We start from the raw sequence: 25,314 nt of genomic DNA, 5'->3' as shown, positions 1-25,314 counted from the left end.
ATGTTACAAAGACTGATGTCAGAGAGTTTACTGCCTGTATTTTCTTCTAGGAGTTTTATGGTTTCAGGTCTTACATTTAAATCTTTAATCCATTTTGAGTTTATTATTGTATATGGTGTGGGAAAATAGTCCAGTTTGATTCTTCTGCATGGTGCTGTCCAGTTTTTCCCAACACCATTTATTGAACAGGCTGTTCTTTCCCTATTGTGTATTCTTGGTTGCTCTTGTCAAGGATTAGGTGACCATATAAGCATGGATTTATTTCTGGGCTCTGTTCCATTGATCTATGTGTCTGTTTTTGTGCCAGTACCATACTATTTTGATTACTATAGATTTATAGTATAGATTTGAATCAGGGAGCATGATACCTCCAGCTTTGTTTTCTTTCTCAAGATTGCTTTGGCTATTCGGGGTCTTTTGTGGTTCCATACAAAATTTAAGAATATTTGTTCCATTTCTATGAAAAATGCCATTGGTATTTTGATAGGGATTGCATTGAATCTTTGGGTGGTATGGACATTTTAACAGTGTTAATTCTTCCATTTCGTTAGATGATATATCCTTCCATTTCTTTGTGTCTTCTTTAGTTTCTCTCATCAGTGTCTTATAGATTCCAGAGTATAGGTCTTTCACCATCTTGGTTAAGTTTATTTTTAGAAATTTTATTCTTTTTGATGCAACTGTAAGTGGGGTTGTTTTCTTACTTTTTCTGATAGATTATTGTTGATATATAGACATGCAACAGATTTCTGTATATTAATTTTATATCCTGCAACTTTACTGAATACATCTATTAGTTCCAATAGTTTATTGGTGGAGTCTTTTGGGTTTTCTAGTTAAGTTTCTATATATAGTATCCATGACAGGAGGCAAGCCCAGGATCTTCCTACTCTACCACCTTGTCCCCCTCTCACCGCCCCCTCACTTATTTTTTGCATTTTCTGCTTCCGGTAAGGTGGATTAATAGATTATGTAGTCTAGATTTAATTAAACTAACTTCATGATATGGAAAAGCAGCTTAAAATTTTTGTAACATATAGCCTACGGATTGAAGATAGCACTAATATTGCAAGGAGAATCAAGATGACAGAATGAGCACTCCTCTAATTCTTTCACAGTCACATAGAAAATGTCTGTTTAGACAGTCACTGTCTAAATGATAAGAAGTTAGCTTCACAAGTTCTGCATACTGAGAATATTTTTGACATACAGATTTATGTCCATTATCTTCAGTGGTGAACCTCTCACCTAAGTACATTTTATGACATAAGATTAAATAATGAAGTTGCATCAATTAACAGGACATTTCATTATTTGATCTTTAGCTCTTTATAATTCCTACTTTTCTATATGTTTTGTAGAGTATATACTTCTAAACATGTATGTAATTTGTAAGTAATTTTTTTAAGAGAGGAAAATGATTTAAAAAGTTTGCAAGCTACTGAACTAATATGCTGCTTAATTACCATGCTATCACTTTCTATGAAGAAGGTGCTATTTACATACAATAAAATCCATTTAAGTGTACCGTTTAATGAGTTTTGGCAAATGTGTATACTTGTATAAACACCATCACAATCAAAATATTGAACATTTTCATCACCCCAAATAATTTCTTCATGCCTCTTTGCTCTCAGTTCCTCCCCTCCCCTGTTTCCAGCTCCAGGAAAATACTGATTTGCTATCATTTAGTTTGTTTTGTCTTTTCTAGAGTTTCAAATAAATAAAATCATGCAACATATAGTCTTTTGTGTTGGGCTTCTTTTACTCAACATAGTGATTTGGAGGTTCATCCATGATTTTATGTCTCTCAGTGGTTCATTCCTTTTCATTTGTGAATAACATTCCATTTTAACGATATATCAGAGTTTATTTATCCACTCACCTATTGCTGAACATTTGGCTTGTTTTCAATTTTGAACATTCATATGTTAAGTCTTTGTGTGAACATATGTTTTTATTTTTCTTACGTAAATACCTAGGGGTGGACTTGCTCGGTCATATGGTATGTGCTTGTTTAACCTTGTAGCAACTGCCATACTACTTTCCAAAGTGGTTATATCATTTTATATTCCTACCAGCACTGTATGAGAGTTCTATTTGCTTGACATCCTTACCGAACTTGGATTTATAAGTGTCTTTAATTTTAACCATGCTAGTGATTTATGTAGTGGTATCTCATTGTAGTTTTAGTTTGCATTTCTCTGATAACTAATGATGTTAAGCATCTTTTGTGCTTATTGGCCAGCAATATATATCTTAATAATTTAGTAACACTGATAGTTTAATTTTCTTCCATTTATACTTTTACTTAAATCAGTAATTTGTGTCTAATTAAATAGATTTTTAAAGTACACTTATATGAGTTCAAGTAATATTTTTAAATTTTATGTTAAAACCAAGGAGAATAAAAGAGAAAAATTTTAAATGATAAATTAACTTAGGTCAGGTTTATGTTTTCAGTAAGAAATAAATAAACTTATACAATAAAAAGACAGGAGGGGCTTCCCTGGTGGCGCAGTGGTTGAGAGTCTGCCTGCCAATGCAGGGGACACCGGTTCGTGCCCTGGTCCAGGAAGATCCCACGTGCCGCGGAGCGGCTGGGCCCATGAGCCATGGCCGCTGAGCCTGCGCGTTCGGAGCCTGTGCTTGGCAACGGGAGAGGCCACAACAGTGAGAGGCCCGTGTACCGCAAAAAAAAAAAAAGAAAAGAAAAAAGACAGGAGATCTTTAATTTAATTTAATTAATTTATTTTTTAACATCTTTATTGGAGTATAATTGCTTTACAATGTTGTGTTAGTTTCTGCTGTGTAACAAAGTGAATCAGCTGTACGTATACATATATCCCCATATCCCCTCCCTCTTGCATCTCCCTCCCACCCTCCCTATCCCAACCCTCTAGGTGGGAGATCAGGGAGCTGATCTCCCTGTGCTATGCAGCTGCTTCCCACTAGCTATCTGTTTTACGTTTGGCAGTGTATATATGTCAATGCCACTCTCTCACTTTGTCCCAGCTTACCCTTCCCCCTCCCCGTGTCCTCAAGTCCATTCTCTATATCTGTGTCTTTATTCCTGTCCCGCCCCTAGGTTCTTCAGAACCATTTTTTTTTTTTAAGATTCCATATATATGTGTTAGCGTAAGGTATTTCTCTTTCTGACTTACTTCACTCTGTATGACAGACTCTAGGTCCTTCCACCGCACTACAAATAACTTAATTCTGTTTCTTTTTATGGCTGAGTAATATTCCATTGTATATATGTGCCACATCCTCTTTATCCACTTATCTGTCAATGGACACTTAGGTTGCTTCCATGTCCTGGCTATTGTAAATAGTTCTGCAGTGAACAGTGTGGTACATGTCTCTTTTTGAATTATGGTTTTCTCAGGGTATATGCCCAGCAGTGGGATTGCTGGGTCATATGGTAGTTCTATTTGTAGTTTTTTAAGGAACCTCCATACTGTTCTCCATAGTGGCTGTATCAATTTACATTCCCACCAACAGTGCAAGAGGGTTCCCTTTTCTCCACACCCTCTCCAGCATTTATTGTTTGTAGATTTTTTGATGATGGCCATTCTGACTGGTGTGAGGTGATACCTCATTGTAGTTTTGATTTGCATTTCTCTAATGATTGGTGATGTTGAGCATTCTTTCACGTGTTTGTTGGCAATCTGTATATCTTCTTTGGAGAAATGACTGTTTAGGTCTTCTGCCTATTTTTGGATTGGGTTATTTGGTTTTTTTTTGATATTGAGCTGTGCAAACTGCTTATATATTTTGGAGATTAATCCTTTGTCAGTTGCTTCGTTTGCAAATATTTTCTCCCATTCTGAGGGTTGTCTTTTTGTCTTGTTTATGGTTTCCTTTGCTGTGCAAAAGCTTTTAAGTTTCATTAGGTCCCATTTGTTTATTTTTGTTTTTGTTTCCATTTCTCAAAAATATGGGACGCTTCACGAATTTGTGTGTCATCCTTGTGCAGGGGCCATGCTAATCTCCGTATCTTTCCAATTTTTAGTATATGTGCTGCCAAAGCGAGCACTTATTTAATTTTAGATATCATCTTGTCAGCTTGTATTAAGAAACATTAAGAAACATGAGAACTTATGAGTAAATGGTGTGCTAATTCTAATGAGTACGGTGTGGTTGCAGTGTGCTATGGACACAGCTAGACCAGATCAGTAGGCTACTGCGTGGTGAGGTCTACTCACTGGGACTCAGAATCAAGGTAGAATGGCAGTCATGTGCAGTTCATCCTGACACAGGATTGAGCATGAGAGTGTAGTAACGTTACGCTGTGCGAGCCCCGGAGAAACTGCCTTTCAATCTGACTGGGATTTAATGGCATTCAAAGTGGAGGTGACAGTTTTGAAGAAAGATTAATAGTAACCTTAAATTTGCAGAACTTTCTATTTGGCCATAAGATTTCTTAACATTTAGGTAATATTTTAGTGACTTTCTGTAGAGAGCATGAATAAGTATTAGTCACTGAAGCTCATTGCCTGGATCATAGAGATTAATGATTATAATACACATACTGCAAATATTGTGGATAATATATATGGGATAAATAACTTTTTTGTTTTAATTTTGTTCATGAACCTTGTATCATGACCATGGTAAATTACATAATTGTTGTTAATGCTAATTCAAATGCTGTGGAGCTGAAAGAGATCTTAAATGTCATATAGTCCCATGGTAACCTGTATTTTTTAAAAATTTAATTCATGATAAAATAAATGTAACGTAAAATTTACCATCATAACCATTTTAAGGGTGCAGTTCAATCATGTTAAGTAGATTCACATTGTTGTGCAACCAGCCTCAAGAACTCTTTTCATCTTGCAAAACTGAAACTCTATACCCATTAAACAGCAACTCCTCATTTCCCCTGGTAACCTCTATTCTACTTTCTGTCTCTATGAATTTGACGACTCTAGGCACCTTATGTAAGTGGAATCATATACTATTTGCCTTTTTGTGGTTGGCTTATTTCACTTGGTCACTTAGCATAATGTCCTCAAGGTTCATCTATGATGTAGCATGTGTCAGAATTCCTTCCTTTTTAAGGCTAATATTCCATTGTATGTATACACATTTTGTGGATCCATTCATTTGTTGAGACACTTGAGTTGCTTTCAGCTTTTGCCTGTTGTGAATAGTGCTGCTGTGAACATGAGGATACAAGTGTTTCTCTTCAGACCCTGCTTTCAGTTCCTTTTGGGTATATACCCAGGAATGAAATTGCTGGGTCATATCGTATATTCTATTTTTAACTTTTTTGAGGAACTGCCTTACTCTTTTCCACACCGGCTACACCATTTTACATTCCCACTAACAGTACACAAAGGTTCCAGTTTCTCCACATCCTCATCAACACTTGTTATCTTCTTTTTCTTTTCAATAGTAGCCATTCTAATAAGTGGAAGGTGGTTCCTGTATTTTTAAAAGTCCATTTCCTTTCTGTTTCTTTCTCTCCTCCTAGTCTTTCTCCTCCCCCTCCCTCTGCTTCTTTCCTCTTCACCTACTCCTCCCTCTTTTTCTCTCTCCTGTCTCCTCCTGATCTTCCCAGAACTGCTTTGAAGGAATGGGATTAAGAAACCTACAGCTTCACCTTTGCTCACTCCTTTTGTAACTCTCAAGTGGCGAGGAGAACAGAAAAGAGAAAACATGGACCTATTTGACTTCTTTATTTTAAGGTTGAGGAAACTGAGGTCCAGAAAAATGAATTGACTTGGCCACAGCCACACAAAAAGTTAAGACTAGAATTCCTAACTCTCTGTTTAATAGTTTCTGAAACTATGTAGAGGTCAAAGAAATCTTGGGAGATCTCTATTAATTTTTTTCTGAGTTAAGACTGTGAATTAGCTTTCTCAGGTTTATCTATTCTGTAGTGTAATATTTTCTAAAGTGTGGAATGTATATTCCATTGGGATGTGAAGTGATTTTAAATGGTCCAAGATGATAAGATGGACTTCAGGTGGTTATGGGAAAGAGATTTAAGAAAACATTGAATCACAGAGTGAGGAAATTATTCCTTCTTCCATTCTCTGTCACTCGAAGTAATAAACATGGTCAGTTTGGTGCAACATATCTGTAATACCTCACAAATATTTGTTAATCTTCCCCTACTCCCATGTACACACTTAAAAAAAAAAGCACGATTCAGACTCAGAGATAATAGGCAGCAATAGCTGGCTAGTATTAAATAACTGTTTTGATATCATTTATTTTTAGTGTATTGTAATAATGAAAGTTGGAAGGTATTAGTTTTCTAGTTCTTGTGTTATAAAAGTTTTTCAAGAGATTTTATAATTGGGGAATTTAAAGAAACTGTTAAGTATATGAAAAGACAGGTGGTACAATGAAATGGCATGTGTGTTGTCTTAGTGTAGGTAGTTAAAAAGCAAACTTGGATATGAAGGTTTCAGTGCAAGTAGTTTATTTGGGGGATGATCCCAGGAAATGCCAATAGGTTATTGGGAAAGTGAGACAGGGAAGGGATTTTATCTAACAGAGATTATATTACTATACAAGTTACAACTGTAGCTAATTAGAGATGGATCACATAGGGGCAGTCTGGGAGCCAGTGTTATGCCACATCTCAGAGTTATTTCACCTGAGGGCAAAGGAAGCCTAGGGTATTTATATAGACTCCTGTCAGTCATTGGCCACTCACAGGTGGGGGTTAATTTCCTGACATTTCTGGCTGAAATGCAGGTGGGCAAAGAGGGTGCTAAGGGTCTGATAAATCTCTCAGATGCCGTAGTGTAAAGCTAGACCAGTGTGTGTTGAAGTGGTAAGGGTGAGTGTGTATGGCCATGGGGTACACAACATTTGCTACCTAATGCTACATATGTGTTAGAGGAATGACTACCTTTGGTAATTTCTATTGTGGCCAAACATTTTCAGAGAAAATGGATTTTATAGCCATCTTTGTAATTAAGCTCTAAAGTCTTGAAACTGAAAAGGAAACTTTTCTTGGTATTAAACATAGCCCTTCTTAAAGTTGCTACTTAACATTTACCTTCTTAGATCCTTTTCTCAATGGGCAGAGTACTGAAGGTCTATGTGTATAGTATTTATCTAGCTGAATAAAGACTGTTATTAATTCCACCCCAGTAGTCTGTTCCCTACTAACCCACATTATTTTAGGCTTTCTTTGTTAAGTCATTTCCCAGTCATTTAGTAATTTATATTACTTGTTCCTGGACTTTCTCCAGCTTCTCTTCATCTTACTTAAGTTGATGAGGCTATTTTCCATAACTGCTTTTTCAAGATAATACATTTATCGGAGTCTTATATAATTTACATTTCTGGCCACATGTAAAACTTCATAGTTTATTAATAATTCATCATCATTTGAATGGTAATTTAAATTTGAGTTATACAGATTACTGAAATTATCCCCAAAGCCATAGCATATCTATATCAATTATTTGATAGTTATTATAATGTATTTTGGAGCCATGTAAGTAGAAACACTGATTTAATCCTCAGTACTTTGTGCTAATATAAAGTTAAAATTAAACAATAGGAATTAACTGTGCTGCAAAAGAAATTGAATTGATTACATTATTTTGTAAGTATCTAAATTCATTTGCTTTATCTTCTTAACTCCATTGGCAGAAGAAAAAAAGTACTGTACTGCTGGCATTATAAATAGAAACGTCTGAAAAATGAAAGCCATGGTAGATTGTAAGTAGGCAACTCTGATGTTTAGAGAACTCACCCTTGATAGCAACTAACAGTGTCCCACTTCAGTGATATATATACAATAGCAAATAAATTGAATGACTTTACTTCTGATCAGTTTTTCCCTTAAGCAGAGTGAAATAATTCAGTAGTTATTTTGCTTCATTTAAAAATGGATTGGGCTTTCCTGGTGGCGCAGTGGTTGAGAGTCTGCCTGCCGATGCAGGTGACACGGGTTCATCCCCCGGTCCGGGAAGAAGGTCCCACATGCCGCGGAGCGGCTGGGCCTGTGAGCCATGGCCGCTGAGCCTGCGTGTCCGGAGCCTGTACTCCGCAAAAGGGAGAGGCCACAACAGTGAGAGGCCCGCGTACCGCAAAAAAATAAAAATAAAAATTAAAAAAATAAAATAAAAAAGGATTTATTTTATGTTAATACACAGTAATTTGAAGAATCTTTGTTTAATTATGTTCTTGATCATCAGTCCCACAGATGTTTTATGATACTGTTGTGGCCACATATTATGAAAACTTAATAAATTACTGCTTCATTTTTATGGGGGAAACACCTACTCCTCCCCCTAAATTACACACACACACACACACACACAGAGGCATCTATTCTCAGTTTGGAATTAATTACATTCTGTAATTGTATTTTCATTATAGTCAAGAAGTATTTTACATACATTTATTTTTTTGCCATTTAGTTTTTGGTGAGCTGCGGTTTATTTACAGTGAAATACACGGATCTTAGGTGACACTATTCAGTGTGCTGTGAGAAGTGATTTTATCCCTATACCCATACTTTGTTCAGGATATGGGATATTTTTGTCATGCCAGAAACTTTTCTGTGCCTCTTCCCAGCCCATCTCTGCCCTCCTCTCCCCTCATTTTAATCCAATTGTGTCTTAGGCATTTCTCATTTACAGATTATATATTATTAAGTTTTGTTTCATTTTTAAAAAGCCATGTACCTCACAGAAGAATTTGAAGTTAAAGAGTTAACAATTTATTGAATACTGTTTTGAACTACTGATTAGGTAAGGACTGAATATTGATGTTATGATTCTATAAAGCTCCAAGATAGATCACATGCTAGTCCCCAAAATAAGCCTCAGCAAATTTAAGAAAATTGAAATTATATCAAGCATCTTTTCTGACCACAATGCTGTGGGACTAGAAATCAACTACAAGAGAAAAACTGCAAAAAACACAAACAGGTGGAGGCTAAACAGTTTGTTTAGCCTGAACAACCAATGGATCACTGAAAAAATCAAAGGGGAAATTAAAAAATACCTGGAAACAATGAAAATGAAAACACAATGATCCAAAACCTATGGGATGCACCAAAGCAGTACTAAGAGCAGTACTATCGTTTATAGCGATACAAGCTTACCTCAAGAAACAAGAAAAATCTCAAGTAAATAACCTAACCTTACACCTAAAGAAGCTAGAAAAATAAGAACAAACAAAACCAAAAGTTAGTAGAAAGGAAAGAAATCATGATCAGAGCAAAATTAAATGAAACAGAGACTAAAAATCAATAGGAAAGATCAATGAAACTAAGACCTGGTTCTTTAAAAAGTTACACAAAATTGATGAACCTTTAGCTAGACTTATTAAGAAAAAAAGAGAATTATTTAACATAGTTTTGGAAGTTTTAGCCACAGCAGTCAGAAAAGAAAAAGAAATAAAAGGAATCCAAATTGGAAAAGAAGAAGTAAAGCTGTCACTGTTTGCAAATGACATGATACTATACATAGAGAATCCTAAAGATGCTACCAGAAAACTACTAGAGCTAAACCATGAATTTGGTAAAGTAGCAGGATACAAAATTAATGCACAGAAATCTCTTGCATAACTATATACTAATGATGAAAAATCTGAAAGAGAAATTAAGGAAACACTCCCATTTACCATTGCAACAAAAAGAGTAAAATACCTAGGTATAAACCTACCTAAGGAGACAAAAGACCTGTATGCAGAAAACTATAAGACACTGATGAAAGAAATAAAAGATGATACAAACAGATGGAGAGATATACCATGTTCTTGGATTGGAGAATCAACATTGTGAAAATGACTATACTACCCAAAGCAATCTACAGATTCAATGCAATCCCTATCAAACTACCAAAGGCATTTTTCACAGAACTAGAACAAAAAATTTCACAATTTGTATGGAAACATAAAAGACCCCGAATAGCCAAAGCAATCTTGAGAAAGAAAAACGGAGCTGGAGGAATCAGACTATACTACAAGGCTACAGCAACCAAGACAGTATGGTACTGGCACAAAAACAGAAATATAGATCAATGGAACAGAATAGAAATCCCAGAGATAAACCCACGTACATATGGTCACCTTATCTTTGCTAAAGGAGGCAAGAGTGTACAGTGGAGAAAAGACAGCCTCTTCAGTAAGTGATACTGGGAAAACTGGACAGCTACATGTTAAAGAATGAAATTAGAACACTCCCTAATACCATACACAAAAATAAACTCAAAATGGATTAAAGACCTAAATGTAAGGCCAGACACTATCAAACTCTTAGAGGAAAACGTAGGCGGAACACTCTATGACATAAATCACAGCAAGATCCTTTTTGACCCACCTCCTAGAGAAATGGAAATAAAAACAAAAATAAACAAATGGGACCTAATGAAACGTAAAAGGTTTTGCACAGCAAAGGAAACCATAAACAAGACAAAAAGACAACCCTCAGAATGGGAGAAAATATTTGCAAATGTAGCAACTGACAAAGGATTAATCTCCAAAATATACAAGCAGCTCATGTAGCTCAATATCAAAAAAAACAAACAACCCAATCCAAAAATGGGCAGAAGACCTAAATAGACATTTCTCCAAAGAAGATATACAGATTGACAACAAACACATGAAAGAATGCTCAACATCACTCATCATTAGAGAAATGCAAATCAAAACTACAATGAGGTATCACCTCACACCAATCAGAATGGCCATCATCAAAAAATCTACATACAATAAATGCTGGAGAGCGTGTGGAGAAAAGGAATCCCTCTTGCACTGTTGGTGGGAATGTAAATTGATACAGCCGCTATGGAGAATAGTATGGAGGTTCCTCAAAAAACTAAAAATAGAACTACCATACAACCCAGCAATCCCACTGCTTGGTATATACCCTGAGAAAACCATAATTCAGAAAGAGTCATGTACCACAATGTTCATTGCAGAACTATTTACAATAGCCAGGACATGGAAGCAACCTAAGTGTCCATTGACAGATGAATGGATAAAGAAGATCTGGCACATATATACAATGGAATATTCCTCAGCCGTAAAAAGAAATGAAATTGAGTTATTTTTAGTGAGGTGGATGGATCTAGAGTCTGTCATACAAAGTGAAGTAAGTCAGAAAGAGAAAAACAAATACCATATGCTAACACATATATATGGAAACTTTAAAAAAAAAAAATGGTTCTGAAGAACCTGGGGCAGGACAGGAATAAAGACACAGATGTAGAGGACTTGAGGACACGGGCAGGAGGAAGGGTGAGCTGGGCTGAAGTGAGAGAGTGGCATGGACATATATACACTACCAGTGTAAAATAGATAGCTTGTGGGAAGCAGCTGCATAGCACAGGGAGATCATCTGGGTGCTTTGTGACCACCCGGAGGGGTGGGATAGGGAGAGTGGGAGGGAGATGCAAGAGGAGGTATGGGGATATATGAATATGTATACCTGATTCACTTTGTTATAAAAAATTCACTTTGTTATAAAGAAACTAACACACCATTGTAAAGCAATTATACTCCAATAAAAATTTAAAAAAAAAAAGAAAAAAGAGCCCAAGTCAATAAAATCGGAAGTGAAAACGGACAATTTACACCTGATACCACATAAATACGAAGGATCATAAGAGACTACCACTAACAATATATGCCTATAAATTGGGCAACCTAGAAGAAATGGACAGATTTCTAGAAACATACAACCTTCCAAGACTGAACCAGGAAGAAAGAGAAAATATGAACAGACCAATTACCAGTAATGGAAAAATATGTGTAGTGTAATTTTTAAGAGTAATTTTTAATATTTGTACTTTTTGACACTATATATATTTTACAATTTGGATTAATATGGAATTGAGCCCTATATATAGTTTACATGTACTCATTTGATAACTTTCTGGAGATCATTTAAAATGTTTTTGACTATTTCAAGTGCCCAAACTAGCCATGTTTAAAAATAAAACAAAATTATTTTTAATTAAAAAAAAAATTTGTCTATAAACCTAATTGGTCATTGATTCAGCCCCAAATTAGTCATCAACCATTTTTTTGACCCATATCTTTAGTCATTTATCTTTGGCTTCAAAACATTTTTACTTTTGCTAATATAAAAGTATTCTTCACCTAAATAGTTATCTAATGTAATATGTTGTCAGTGCTTACAAGGCCCCATCTTTTTACTTCTTTGGAAGCAGCCTTTCATGGTAGAATGTTTTTTCCTACCATTCCAATGAATTTTATTCTTTAAAATAGCATATGGGTGGAGCTATTAAATGAGTAAGTCATGAAGTAAAGAAAAATAAAATGCATTTATTTAGGAATAATATGAGCACTGAACTTTCTTACTCCCTTCGCTATCACCTTCTTCTTTTTGCTGTTTTTCTCCCCTAATGTGCCATTTGCCTGTGTGGTTTTTTGGGTTTTTTTCCTTGTTCATTGGCAACTCAGAGCTATTTGTTGAATTTCAGTTTGTGCTCGCCTCCTTTCCTTCATCAAATCCTTATTGAGGGTTTACTATGTTCCAGGCATTGTGATAGAGGATAAAGAAGAAACAGGTATTGTTCCTGCCTTCATGGGGCTTACATACAAAACACAATTCTCTCTCTCTTCTCTACATCAGAACTAGCCTTGTTTTTGCAGGGAAGTTACTTGCACTAAGATGTAAATGGATGGCAAAATATGAAATTTAAATTATCAACTACAGTGCTTAGGAATGGGCAAAGCATTAGCTCAAAGGGATCATTCTCCCTTTGCATGAGGTTCCATGCAAATCATCAGGTTCCATGATTTGCATGAGGTTCCATGCAAATCATCAGGCAAATGGTAAGTAGAGTTTAGATGTGCTTTCCCAACAACTGTTAAATTGACTGCAATATGTGCTACCAACATGCAGGGACAACTTGGTGGTTAGATCAATAATACCTTTTGTTTACTGAGTGAAAAACCATGGAGACATCAAAGAAAATCAATTAAGGAAATAAGATCCCTGTCCATCGTCCTGATAAGACCATCTGTTAAAATTTCAAGAAGGATAATGGTTCCTTAGTCTATCACTACACTTCTGTTATTTGTATTTCATAGAAATTGGCATTTTGAGGAGAGCAGTATTAGAGAAGTCAATAATTTTAAAAATCATTTTTGACAAAGAAACAACTTTAAAATTTATTTTAGATAATGCATGAGTTTTCTTTTTAATTAACTCTCATAACATTGTTTTAATAGTTCTAACAAGTAGCTAACCATTATTCCATGTTATAGTATTTTCTTTAAATTCTTTCTACTCTATTTTTACTTCCCTCTAATTTGTTTTCAGATTCTAAAACTTAATATGTTTCTCTCAATTCCATCAAAATTAAAATTGTGATCTTTCATATTCACTAAACTTTTTTCTTTTTTTATTTATTCCTTTGTTTTAAAAATTTTACCCAAGAACTATATGCAACACATTTTGTTAAAGAGGATTGAAATAGTATAGAAGCATGCAGACAGAATAAGTGAAGCTTATTTTATTGTCAGTCTTGTCATTGAGTACCATTATAATTTTCTTTCAACATATCTTCTGAAAAATTATATAATTCAGCCATATACCAGTTCAAAATTCTCTAAGCATAGCACAGGGAGATCAGCTCAGTGCTCTGTGATGACCTACAAGGGTCGGATAGAGAAGGTGGGAGGGAGACTCAAGAGAGAGGGGATATGTGGACATGTGTATGCATGTGACTGATTCACTTTGGTGTACAACAGAAACTAACACAGTATTGTGAAGCAATTATACTCCAGTAAATACCTATTAAAAAAATTCTCTAAGCTGATTTCAGAGTATGCATAATTCAGTATTTCTGAAGAGTATGAAGAGTTTTAGAAATTTAACATACTATGTAATAAAGTGCATTTTCACTTAAAGGCAAAGGTAAATAGTGCAGTAATTTATACCAGTGGATTGTCAGTGTTGATTAATTACTATTTTACTAAAATATTGTATTCGCCTTTAAACATTGTAGTCACTATAGATAATTACTGAAAGAAACTTGGTTATTGTATATATCCTGGCCTCTTGTGAAATAGATTTTGGATTCTAGGGTTTGATAACAGTATTCTCCTAATTTTCATTAGGTGATTTACCCAATGACTTTTGAGGTTCTTTTTTGTCCTTTGATATTTTTGTTTTTGATTTACTGTGTACCTTAAATATTCAAACTTTTACAGGAAGAATTAGCCTTTTATTTCCCCAAAGTCTTAAAATTTAGCAGGAAATTAAAGATTTTGGTTGGCACGTATGTCTTAATTAGGGACTATTAATGCGAATACAGGTGAGGAAGGGGGAAGTGGTTCTGAGTGTATTTTCTTTTCCCTCGGAATCCTGAAAACCCATGGAGGGGGAAAGTGGTAATAACAATTGCTTTGGAGTCTATCTGGATTAGTTTCCTATTGCTGTGTAACAAATTAAAACAAATTTAGTGGCTTAAAACAACACCCATTTATTATCTCATAATTTCTATAAATCATAAGTCTGAGGGGACTCAACTGGGTTCTCTGTTCTAGGTCTGAGATGACTGAAATTAAGGTGTCTGTCACACTGGGCTTTTATGTAGTGGTCCTAGGGAAGAATTCACTTTCAAGCTCTTTCAGGTTGTTGGGGAGAATTCATTTCCTTCCTTTCAGTTATAGAGGACTGAGGTCTCTGTTTTCTTGCTGGCTGTCAGCTGGGGTGTGCTCTCTGCTCCTAGAGGCTGCCCACATCACTTCTCACGTGGCCTCTCCTTCTGCAAACGTGCATGTTGAAGCGTTCTCTGCTTTAACTCTCTGACCTCCTCTTCTGCCACCAGCCAGAGAAGCACTCTAATTTGAAAGGCTTATGAGGCTGGGTCAGTCCCAATTTTAAGCTAATCGTGCCATGTAGCACAATCACGGAAGAGATTTCTCATCACTTTCGTAGGTTACAGGGATGCAGGTTTGGAATCTGAGAGATTTTTAGAATTCTGCCTACGATATCACTTCAAAAAATAGCATCAGTCTTCATAATAGGTCACTCATAACCAGTGAGCTGGGGGAAGCATATAACTCACATATGAAAGGCCATTAAGGAGGCCTAAACGTTAAAATGAGATTTTTGCTGCAAAGGATATATGGTGAGATTACTATGTTTGGGCAGTCTGGATGGGCAGACTCAGTCTTATACAGAATTCATTTCTCTCCCAAACAAATGCATAATTTCAATATAATCCAATCAAAACATCAAACAGGGTTTTCTTAAAGTTGAAAAGCTAATTCTAAAGTTCATGGAAGAGATTATAGAAAAGAAGAGCTGTGAAGGACTTGTTCTACCAATCTTATAAAATACTACAAAGCTATAGTAATAAAAACTGAGTGGTAACAGACCAGGAGTAAATAAACAGATCCATGTATAAATGAGAACTTAGTTCATGATAAATATACCCTTTCAAATTAAAAAAAAGATAATGCAGTAAATGGTGTTTATCTTAATACCCCAAATAGATTGTAGAACTAATCAGTTTTAAAACTGCAAAACCAATAGAAACAAAATCAGGAGACTATTTTTTCATAATCTTAAAAAGGGGAAGATCGTCTTACGTAGAATATAAAACATCACAAGGCTTATAGGAAAGGCGTTGATATATTTGGCCAAGTAATAGTTAATAAACACCATAGAAAGAGTTAAAGGAAAAATATATATTAAATAAATTGGAGTAAAAATTTCATCATGTTTAACAAGATCCTGTAAATCATTAAGGGAAGACAAGCAATGCAATAGATAAATGGACATAAGATATGAATAGACTATTCACACAACATGGGAAACCAATGGCCAGTAAACATATGGAGAGGATCAACTCTATAGAATGTTTGATTAAAAACTAGATCTATTCCTTCTTTATAGCACTTTTTTTATAATAGAAAAAAAGTAGCCTGAATATTCATAAATAGTGGAATGGTTAAGTAAGTTTTATCTATACTATAGCATACTATGAAACCAATAAAAATAGTTGTACATGCATGTACACACAGACACAAATACATACACACTTGAAAAGAGCTCCAAGATGTATTGTTAAGAACAGTAAGTAGCAGGAAAACACGTTATCTGTCACCTGGTTCATATATGTACTATTGAACAAAAAGGTATTTTATCAGATACATAAAATGTTCAGCTGTGTATTTTCCCTTATATTTAGGTTGGGCCCTGTGGCATATTCTGGATAGTAGTTGGTGAGTGTATTATTTGTGAGTCAAGGCATTTAGGAGCTATGATGCCACCTCTACAATCTTTAGCTCCTCTAAGGCTGCATCAGGATGACACAACTACAAAGTGGTAGAGCCTTGTTAATCAGAGTCTCTAAAGTGACCGTGTGGATCAGGACCTCCTGTGTACCCTCCGTTAGATGAGTAACTTAGGAGTTAAAGCACTGAGATTTGGGGGCTGTTTGTTGTTGCAGTTGGTGCTAACTCTTCTGCTCCTGGCTAGCACAGAGACAAAAATGCACATGAAGGTGAATTTATTGGTAAGACGTTGGAGGACTGCGTGCTGTCCTATGGTTGGTTAATCAGGTTGGTTAGTCATTATGTCCAGGAACAGGAATAGCCGGAAGTGAGTGTGAGCATAAAGCAGGAGGCAATCACATTTTACTCTGATTTTCTTTTTGTTTGAATCATATGCAACTGTATTTATGTATAAATTTTATTATGAAAATATTAGGATAAGTAAAATAAAATATTGCTAAAAAGTAGGTGATATGCCAAGTTTGCTTCAAAATTAACTTGACCCTTGCTATGGTAGTATTACGGCTACTACTCATTTTGTTTAGGAGTTTAGGTAACTAATAAGTTGATACAATGAAGTAACTAATTGTTTCAATTCATGTATGAAATAAGTTTGCTAAAGTGGAAAGTCTTTTGGTGAGACTCTCATTATTAAAGAGTATGATTTATAGCGTATGATATGTAGTATAGTATTTTTAATTTTCAGTCCTTTGCAGACTGCTTAATGATTTTGCTTTTTCCGAAGTCCACTATATAGTTATTTTTTACTTAGCCAGTTTTCTGTAAAATTACTTAAATGAATTCATTTAATAAGGAGTACCTTATATTTCTACCAGAAATGAAAAACTAGTATCCCTTGACATAAATGGAAGATAAACATAAAATTAAATACAGTAAAAATGAAATAATATTACGTGATTTGGCTAACTGCTTTTGCTTGACAACACCCAACACTGGGGCCTACTTTCCTTTAAAAAGTGAGATTGTTAGCTTCAGAGGTGGTAAAGATTGAGACCTTCTCCTGGACCTATCAGAATGCTTTAAAAATAATTGAAAATGGAACAAATTCTTAGGATATGGTTCATAGTTATTTACTCTCTTGCCTGTGTATCACCAATGTCATTAATCCCACACTTGGGGAAACACTGGTATTATAGGAAGAATTCTAGGATTGGATTCAGAATACCTAGCATCATTGCTACCTGTCACTTACCATGTCTTTGGGTTGTCACTATGTCTTTGTACTTATGTCACTGTTTATAAAATGGGGGCAAAAATGCCTACCATCTTTAATTCATCTCAGAATTTTTGTGAGGAACAAATGAAATCATATTGTATATCACTATTAATAATAGTTTTAGTAGTAGTTTAACAATAGTATATAACTAAGGAATTCTGTTATTTTAAGTTACAGTGCTTTGACTACCAACACATAAGTTTAATAATTCATTCTCTTAGTTCCGTGTACTCCACCCCAAGGGAGTCAGCATCTCTCTTGCAAATATGCTTCATTACCATAGACACTGGGAGCACGTATGAATCTGCATCTATGCCTTCTCACCAGGGAAGACATTTAAAGTGCATACTCTGATGGTCAGTCTAGAGTTGCAAAATGTATTTTATGCATAGCTAGATCTTCTGATGTGCTGCTTACATTTATTGATATTTTAAGTTTCTATAGTTTGATTTATTACTAGAGAGACTAGAGAAGCCTCCTATTCTAAAGACTTGTCCTAATACCGCAGCAAGATTGGAATACTGAGCTCATTTGCTCTTTCTGGTAACCGGAGTGTTGTTTAGTAAATTTCTTCCCCCAGAAATTATTACTTAGTTTAGTAGAATCTTAGTATTGGTCTGTCCTGCTGGACCCCAAGGGGAATAATGTTTAAGACAGTGTTATAATCATGACAAAAAATGTCCCTCACTTGTAGGAAGTAGTTGTAACTTTGTTCTTTTTGACTCACGAAAATGGCTTTATATATATTTTATGTAATATCTATCAAATTTGTCATTGAGAAATCCTTATAAACTAAATCTATTCTGAGTCACATCCCTGCTACCAAAAACACTTCCCCTCTTGCCTTTGGAAACTTGCTTCACCTTTTCCAGTTAGCTCCTGCTCTTTGATGTTAATCAGGTATTTTTTTGGGAGATAGATGGTAGGCAGGTAGGGATGATTTATTGAACTCATTCACTCCCAATTGATTCCCTCATTTTCATATGGTCAGAAGTGCAAGAAAATGAGCCAGGACCTTAATCACTACATTATTAGCCTTCATATGACTCTACTTGAAGTCCAAGTGTAGCAGTAATGTTTACACTTTCATAATAACTTCTAGTTGCCTATAGCAATCACATAGTTTTAGTAAATAATTCCTATACATTTCATGCTTACCTCTGGCCCTGTTGAAGAAGCAGAGTTTGTGATGTTTGTTGGATTTGAATGTGCTAGAAGCATCATTTATTTACATAAAGTCTACTATGAGAAAAGTATATCCAAAAATCTGAGTGTTTCTGAAAAAAAATAATGGGAGAGCTACATAGTTTATAAGTGAGAGAGTTAACTAACACAGGGACAGTGAGTGAATTTACAATGTAAATGAACAAATTCCTCTTTTACGTAAAATGAACTCTGTCATTTCAATGAACAATATCCTGTTTTCCAACAGTTCACATTCATCACATTCTTTGAAGTGGAGGGCTACCAGTCTTAGAAGATTAAACAGGAATTTTGTAGTTATCACTGCATATCCCAGGAAGAACTTTGTAAATTAACATTAAAGATCTAGGGAAACGTCTTGTTCTTTCTCAGCAAACACAAGGAGAGACTTTAAGTAACATTTTTTTTCTAACCTGTCCTGTCACTTAACCATGCTCTTTGTTCCCTGTGATCTTGTGATCATAATGTATAAACATCCGGTACCTGCAAATAACTTTCAGCGTTCAAAATATTTGTAGGATTCTTTGTTGGCAAGATTTATTAAAAAGTATTGTAATGTATAATTTACTTTACTTTTAACCAAGACTACAAAAATGGCTTTAGGTGTTGTTTGGTTTTTTTTTTTTAAATACTTTCTTGCTTTAATCATCCAGCATATACTAGGAATAGGCTTGCTTTTTTTTTTTTTTTTAACATCTTTATTGGGGTATAATTGCTTTACAGTGGTGTGTTAGTTTCTGCTTTATAACAAAGTGAATCAGTTATACGTATACATATGTTCCCATATCTCTTGCGTCTCCCTCCCTCCCACCCTCCCTATCCCACCCCTCTAGGTGGTCACAAAGCACCGAGCTGATCTCCCTGTGCTATGCGGCTGCTTCCCACTAGCTATCTACCTTACGTTTGGTAGTGTATATATGTCCATGCCTCTCTCTCGCTTTGGGCTTTAGGTTTTTGATTTCTGTTCCCATAACCGTGCCTGTAAAGGAAATTAGTTTTCCCCTTATGCTCTTTTCTTTTGTTGCATCTTTTCTTCTAGCAACGCGTACTCACACTGTACTCATTGAACTTTTTGACTTATCTTTCCTCAATCCCTTCAATTCCCTACAGTTTTACTGGTCCAGAAATATTGAATTAGTTCCGTTCCTTCTCTTTTCTCACAAGGTGGCTTTTCTAATTAACTCTCTGCTGCTACCCTGGATGTCTTACTTCCCCCCTGCCCTTTTATTAATAGCTGTTCCAGTGTAGATCCTTTTCCTTCTGCTTCACTTTTGGTCAGTCCCATAGCAGCCTCTAACATAGCTGTTCTAATATCCCATGTTTTTAATCTGCTAAGAGCTCTTTCATATCTCTTGTGAGTCTATTAAAGTCATCTTAATGCAGTTTTTGACAGTTCTCAGTACTAAGGTTTGAAATGTTTTGTGCCAGTCACGTGTGTAAGGAATGCTTTTATACAAGAAAGGCAATGAAGATCTTGACATAATAAAGACACTTTTACAAAGAGATTAGTATTGTTCTTAGCTGACTAATAAGCTTAACAATTATAAATGATTTCATTTACTATTGAAAAGGATTTCTGTTTTGAAGTGTGATTCATTTTATTTTTCTTGAAGCACATCCAAAACAACATATTGTATAAATTTGTCCTGAAAATCTACTAACTGATTCTGTTGAACTAGCACATTTTCCTGTGGTACTCAGTTTGTTTTGGTATTCACTCCTTTTTATAAATAATAAGAATTATAAAAATTCACAAAAATAAGCAAATGCATTTGTAATACTACATTTGAATAGTAATAAGAGGTGCTTCCATTTAAATATGTATTAGTAAGATAGTGTTAAGTTGCTTAATTCATCTAGTGTATGAATGTAAATACATTGTTGCATATATTTATACTGGGGGATATTTTTTTTCCTTCAGATGCCAGAGAATGGATAAATTTCTTGTACAGAATGTTGTTATGGTTTGACTTCATTACCGCCAACATTCTGATATGTACTAGGTAGCCTTTTAGAAATTAGCCCAAGGTCATTTTTATTAAATGAACAGTTAATTGTAGAAATTGTTGATTATTTCTGTTAATTCCACCTTTGTCCATCTCTTTTCAGTTCATATTTTCACCACTTTGTTGTTTATTAAAATTCAAGTGGTGAAAAATATTTGTTCATTCTCTTAGGAAACACTTCTGAGAATTTATCCTGGGAAAGACAATGAAATTAAGAGAAAATTAATTTCCTATAGAGTTTATTTAATCATCTCCTTCCTTTCCCCTGAGGACTTGGATAGGGTAAGCAGTAAAATGTGACAGTTTATAGATTTCACAAAGATGGATGGAAAATACAGTTATTGGGAATAGTAATGACATGCCTACAGGATGCTAGTTTGCCCATATCTTTCAGCATTGCTAACCTGAGCAGTTCCTGCACTGCAGCATGGCAAATCAAATAAAAAATAAACTTTTCATAGATAACTATTTAGTAAATATTTGAATAGAACTTAATATTTAACATAAGGACAGTATAGAATAATATTTGAACAAATTTGAACCACAGTTAATTATTTTAGGAAAGAGAAAATAGCATGCAACTTCCTTTTAAATTTTTACCTTTGGTCTTTAATGATACATTAAAGGCCATTAAAAGTAATCACATCAGTTCAGTTTGGAATAATAAGCATTCCTTCGTTTTTGTTTTTGGTTTTGCTTCTTAATGAATACACATCCACATTTAGAAGATACTATAAACTTCACAAATATTCACTGGGCATTTCCTTTGCTAGGTGCAGGGCATTATTTAATATTGAGCAATAAATATAGTGTGTTTACACTATGTTGGGTCTTTGAGAATATATCACAGTATAAAAAATGCTCGACGTGTGCACTTCCATCCTGTGACTGGATTTGTAAGTCTCAATAAAGTTACTCTGTATACATAGCTCTCTTCCTGGATCCGAATAATTTTAATTTGAGGTAGAAAGGAGCATTTCTGTGGGTCTCCAATGCACGTTTACTAATAATAGAGCCCTACTGTCCCCTCCCCCCCACAAAGGAAAGAAAATCAAATAACCCTCAACTAAAATCTAAATAAAAGACTGAAGGACCTTAACTTTTAATTGTTGAAATGATACATGTGTACATAAGGTAGTTATTTTTCCTTTCTCCTTTCTTTTTTACCCCTCTTTTACTTCCTTCGCTATCATTATACCCTTGAAAGAATACTTTCTCAAATTACAGGCAATTCCATCTCTCATCACTGAATTCTTTCAAAGGCCCCTTTGGCCCAGTTTCTAATGAATAGTCGACAAACCATACTTACTGGATAATAATGAAAATAGTGTTACCTCCAAAATATGCTATAATTCAGTATTTTTAGTGTTTTTCTAGTTTCTATTTAAGTAAATAGGTCTTCTGTTTACTTCATCAGTTCCTTAACTTGGTAGATAATGCAAAGAATTTTGCCCTATTTTTATGCTGTACTGTAAAGTCTCAGTGTAATCAAGAGACGTATTTATATATTGATGTCCTAGATGAGTTAGCCAGCATCTATCCAGAATTCTTTTCCAAGATTCTTGACACTTTCTGAGTTTCATTTCTACTTTAATTACAGAATCTCATGATTTGAAGGAACCCTTGATGAACATTTATTGTGCATATTTATGGCTGAAGCCAAGTGGGATATAAAGATGAAAATTACACAGATGTAGAAGACAAGATTCATATTTTGAAGTATTTAAGAATGTCTCTCATTATTCAAGATGTATTATAATTATCATATATGCCTATGCCATGCTTTGTATTTATGTTTAATAGTTTTGGATTCTCACAAAAATTCCTTATGATAGAGTGGATACAATTTTTATTTTACACACAAAGAAATTATTACTTAAAGAAGTGAATTGACTATCCCAATATATAAACAGCAAGTGTCAGCATAAAGACTTAAAATCAGTTCTCCTGTTTCCAAATCAACTGAATATGCCACCACACCATATTGGCCCCCATGAAGGAAACCAATTAAGGACATTTGATTCTTTCCGTTTTTGCTTCATGTTATTTTGAAACTGTTCTTAGATGCAAAGACATATAAGATATATTATTTATTCTTGACAATTTTCTTGATGAAATTTCCCTCTTTATCTTTGGTAATATCGGTTGTCTTGAAGTCTACTTTGACTGATACTAATATAACCAGTCTTTCTTGTGATTGGTGTTTGCAAAAGCCTGTCTTTTTATATCCTTTTATTTTTAACCTGTCTTTGTATATTTAAAATGTGTTCTGGTGGAGAGTATATAGTTAGGGTTTACATTTTTACCCATTATGACAGTCAAGATTTAAACTGAGTATAATTATAGATATGGTTGCATTTAATTCTAGCTTCTTGTTATTTTCTGTTTGTTCCATTTGTTCTTCTTTTATTTCCTCTATTTCTGCCTTCTATTGGATATACTGAGTGTTTTCTAGTATTGCATTTTATCTCCTCTATTGACTATCCTATTTTTTAATATGGTGTTTATATCTTTAATTGATCACAGCCTGTGTTCAAGTAATACTACACTACTTAACATATAAGAATTTACAAAAGTGTGTTTTCATTTCCCTCTCCTCTCTTTGTGCTATTTTTGTCATACATACATTTCATTTCTACATATGTGGTAAGTAAACCCTGGTATACACATATTGCTATTTTTGCTTTACATAGGCAGTTATCTTTTATAGAAATTAAAAGATGAGAAAACAAACAAAAAACCCTTTACCTACGAAGTTACCATTTCTAGTGCTCCTCATTTCTTTGTATAGGTCCAGTTTTCCATCTGGTATTATTTTTCTTCAGTCCAAAGGGCTTCCTTTGTGGCTACCTTCACTGGACATCTGCTAGAGCAGGATGAATTCTCTCAGTTTTTGTCTGAGAAAGGATTTCCTCTTCATTTTTGAAGATATTTCACTGGTTGTAGGATTCTTGATTGAAATTTTCCTCTCACTGCTTTAAATACGTTGTTTGATTGTCTTAGGCTTGCATTATTTTTGACTGGGAAGTTTTCAATCATTCTGATACCTGTTGCGTTGTACATAATGCGTCTGTTTTCTGTCTTGCTTAAAAATTTTTCTCCTTAATACGGGTTTTTAGCACTCTAATTATGATGCACTTTGGCTTGGTTTTCTTTTTCTATACATTGGCATATGTTAAGCTTCTTACAATGTTTATAGTTTTAATAAAATTTGGATGTTTCTACCACTTTTTCTTCAAATATATTTTCTGTTCTTCTTCTTCTTCTGGGACTATAGTTATACTGTTTTAGACTACTTGATATTGTTCCATAGTTCATTGGTTCTCTATTCTTCATTATTTCCTTTTTTTTCTCTGTTCTTGAGATAGTTCTTACTGCTAGGTTTTCAACTTGACTTGTCTTTTCTTCTGCATTATGTAATCTGCTCTCAATTCCATTCAGCAAATTTTTCATTTCAGATACTGTATTTTTCAACTCTACAAATTTGACTTGGTTCGTTATAGCTTCTTTTTTTCTCATCATGTTTGTGTTTTCCTTTAAATCTTAAGTCTATTTAGAACAGCTGTTTTAATGTCTCTGTCTGCCATTTCATATCTTCCATTTCTAGATTTGTTTCTATTGATTGATTTTCTTCCTGGTTATATATCACATTTTTCTGCTTCTTCATGTGTCTAATAATTTTTTTTGAATGCTGGACATTATGGTTCTTATGGTTTTATATGTCTGGATTTTGATGTCTTCCTTTAAAAGTGTTAAATGTAGTTCTGTATAGGCAGTTACTTGTGGATATTATCAAGGCTTTTCTTTCAGATTTGTTAGGATGGACCTAAAGTAGTCTTTATTCTAGACCTAATTTAGCCCTTCTGCTAAGGCTCGCTCTGCCCTTCTGGTGTTTCTACAGAATGCCCTAGGTGTTCAATAAGGTCATGTCACTGTGGATGGTCAGAATTTGAGCATCTCTGCCCCCCTACACACGTGCAGCTTGTATTCAACATCAGACTCAAGGGGATCTCTGTGAACATTTCTGGATCTATTTCTCTGCTTAAGTTCCTTTCTGATACTGCCTCCAAACTTCAGGTGACTCAGCTTTCCCAAATTCAGTATCTGTCTCCTCACCTCAGTGAGATCATGATGCTCTGCTTCGTTTCTCCATTCTTGCTCTGCACTCTGATTACATCCAGGTCAAAAGCTAAGATCATTATAGGGTTCACATTACTTTTTTTCCTTCTTTTAAGGAACACAATCTTACGATACATTTTGTTGAATGACTGAAAACATTGTTTTACATATTTTGTCTACTTATCTACTTGTTTAGTTGGGGGGGAGGGCATTTCCAGTAGTATTTACTCCATCATGGCCAGAAGTGGAAATCCTTCCATATATCGAGTTATATATTTGATATAATAGATACAAGATATGAATTCATAAAGGATATTAGTCACATCATTTCTTCCATCTCATTTTTTTAAAATAAATTTATTTATTTATTTGTTTTTATTTTTGGCTCTGTTGGGTCTTCATTGCTGTGGGAGGGCTTTCTCTAGCCACAGAGATTGGGGGCTACTCTTCGTTGTGGTGCGCGGGCTTCTCATTGTGGTGGCTTCTCTTGTTGCGGAGCACGGG

The 25,314-nt window shown here is 34.7% G+C and overlaps 1 protein-coding gene and 1 non-coding gene across 3 annotated transcripts in view; one reads left to right on the top strand and one right to left on the bottom strand.

The window, feature by feature from the left end:
- Positions 1–25,314, top strand: part of RFX3 (regulatory factor X3) — a 291,963-nt gene that overhangs the window by 150,882 nt on the left and 115,767 nt on the right. The gene's annotated exons all lie outside the window — the stretch shown is intronic.
- Positions 3,935–4,039, bottom strand: LOC132427806 (U6 spliceosomal RNA). Its single transcript, XR_009520011.1, has one exon. It is a non-coding gene; the product is annotated as a U6 spliceosomal RNA (small nuclear RNA).

Source organism: Delphinus delphis, chromosome 6, assembly GCF_949987515.2.
Source record: "Delphinus delphis chromosome 6, mDelDel1.2, whole genome shotgun sequence".
Lineage (NCBI taxonomy): Eukaryota > Metazoa > Chordata > Mammalia > Artiodactyla > Delphinidae > Delphinus > Delphinus delphis.
This window is presented reverse-complemented; position numbering and strand designations above follow the sequence as displayed.